This window comes from Phalaenopsis equestris, unplaced genomic scaffold (assembly GCF_001263595.1).
Source record: "Phalaenopsis equestris unplaced genomic scaffold, ASM126359v1 Scaffold000750, whole genome shotgun sequence".
In the NCBI taxonomy this organism is placed as follows: Eukaryota; Viridiplantae; Streptophyta; class Magnoliopsida; order Asparagales; family Orchidaceae; genus Phalaenopsis; species Phalaenopsis equestris.
Window position 1 is genome coordinate 609,207 of NW_018165190.1, and position 216 is coordinate 609,422.

Consider the following 216-nt stretch of genomic DNA (forward strand, 5'->3'; position numbering starts at 1 on the left):
TTGGGCTAAGTTTGGGTCAAACTTGGGCTAGCCATGGGCTAAATCCAAATTGATTGTTGTTTTTGGTGTAAAACATTGTTATGAACAATTCTCATGAAGGATGAAAGTTATTTTGAAGTTGATTTGGTGGTCAATTTGGATAGGTTTTGATGAGTTTAGATTTAGACTTAAGTTAAGCATGTAGGGCTAAACTTGGGTCAAACTTGAGCTAGCTTT